The following is a 2,504-nucleotide window of genomic DNA, read 5'->3' on the forward strand; positions in this document are numbered from 1 at the left end:
TATAAACACATATAGAAATAATGCTTTATCATAAAACTATAATAAATATTGTAATTCTGATTACTGATATGATTCTTCTAATGGAAGAAATAATATTTTGCCTAGTATATCCACCAAGTTAATCTGAATATCATCGATGCATTCCATCATAGTCGTAAGATTTTTTGTAGGAACAATGTATTTAACACTAAAAATATAGTAATAAATTGGATTTTTAGTCATTTAGGATTTATAGTTAGTCCTGTAAATAAAGAGAATGGTTAAATAAATCTTCCTACGATGGCAAATACTGCTCCTACGGATAATGCATGATAGTAATGTAGTAAGTGTCACGTGGAATGATATCAATAGTTGAATTGACTATGATAGTTCCTTAGGAGCGGGCCGTGGCTAGGTGGTTGGGCACAGTATTACCATTCTGAGGTTTATTGGCGGTGCCGGTTCGAATCCAGCCGAGAGCGTTGTCTTTGTTCATTAAGTGGCGGCCCCACTAAACGATAAACTTCAACCCCCCAACCTTGGTACAAATAAAGGGAATAATAGAAACCAGTTATGCAGTGATTGGATGTTGGTTTTACTTATATCAAATAATAATATCTTTTCAGTCCTATATTTTCTAGTTTGATGAAGAATCCTATGGGTTAACCAGCCATGTTCCTCTCATCCAGACTAATTTTTACTGTTAAGAATAAGACAGGGGATGATTTCTAAACTTATTTGTTTCTGCCTACTATTAACATTTTCAAAACCAAAATATGACACAACTATTATTAGCTTGAGCTCCATAACTCTGAAAAAACACGATCTTGAAGTATTAAAAAAATAATAGATAAATCATATATTTATAAACTGATTTAAATCCTCATTAACTTGAATGAACTTGAATCTGCACCAGAGAGAAGATGTTGTAATAACCCGTCTTCGGATAGCCCATACTCGATTCACCCACTGTCATCTCATGAAAAAAGAAAATGCACCGATGAGTCGCTACTGCGGAAACGATCTCACCATTAGGCGCATTCTCATGGTATCACACCGATTCTCTTCAGATCAGAAGACAAAACTTATTCACTTTTTAAAAATAATTATTATCTATGATCACAAATGGTCTAACTCCAATTTCATTGTGCATAAGTTGATGCATAATTTAATATAGTAATTTACTCACTACGTCAATTCTAATAGTAACTTTGTAAAATGTAAATTGTAATTATAAATATGTAATTGTGATTGTAAATTTGTAACTTTCTCACTTTGTAATTGTAACTCTGTGAACATGTCAATTGTAATCTACTAACTTTTTTGATAAAAACGAAAATCCAGTGTAAATGGCCCTAGTGGTCGAAGCAAAGAAATAAATTTTTAAAAAATCCTCATTTAGGTTTTTCGCTTCTACGCTAAATGAAAAAACAGCCCTTTGCATATTCATAGAATACTTACTCATCTTTTTAAAGACCTCCCCATAGATACTTATTGATTAGCTGTTCCGCATGTTTGTGCATGATGTTCGAATAAAGCAATGCAACTAAACATTTTATAAATAAATAAATATTATATCCTGACTTATAGTGATAATCAAAATACTTGACACTAAGTAGTCAAATAAATAAATAAATATATCCCCTATTCTCACTTCTTTGTCCCTCCTTAAAAGATAGAATCGACCGATTCCAAAGAATTATGATTCTTTCTTGTGAATCACTTGGAAGTAATGATTAAAGTCAGTAAGGTCCTTACACTCCTCAAATAATGGTCCTTTATTTCGTAAATTTCTGGTATACTCAAGAATTCATGGTATTGTGGGTTTTTAGCTGAAATGTTTAGGGATTTTGTATTTCTAGGTTTATGAGTGGGCTAAACATGAATTCGTGGTTCTTGTCTCAATTTTCTTTTTCTTTAAATACATAAAAAAAATAGTGTAAATGAGCTCAAACAATTTCTTCATCATGTAAGATTAAAATCAAAGATTTTTTTAATATGAAGCTATACTAAATTAAACACAGTAGTAAACTTCCTACTGCCTCCAATCCACCAAAAGTATTTGTTAGAATGTATGTGAGCCAATTTAGGAAATAATGAAATAAATTGTCCACAACCATGCCACTTATAATGTAATTTCAACCAAAATTAATAAATTTTGCTGTCTGGAAGTGTCAAATCACTAAAAATATTTCTCTAGCCAGTTATTTCCGGAATTATTGCAGATACTACATTTTCATTACCAAATTGCTTGTGCTGATTGGGTTATTTTTATCAATTTTGTATTATTCAAAGAACGGTGCTCGCCAGAATCCCCTGAGACACTGGTACATATGACTATTCGGATTTAAATTTTGTTTTGATACATTCTGTTTTAAAATTCAATATTACTACAAGAATCAGTTATGATATACATAAGGAAATATTACAACAAGAATCAGTTATGATATACATAATGCAATATTAGAACAAGAATCAGTTATGATATACATAATACAATATTACTACAAGAATCAGTTATGATA

The sequence above is a fragment of the Halyomorpha halys genome, unplaced genomic scaffold (assembly GCF_000696795.3).
Source record: "Halyomorpha halys isolate HHAL.00 unplaced genomic scaffold, Hhal_1.1 Scaffold591.1, whole genome shotgun sequence".
NCBI classification, from domain to species: Eukaryota; Metazoa; Arthropoda; class Insecta; order Hemiptera; family Pentatomidae; genus Halyomorpha; species Halyomorpha halys.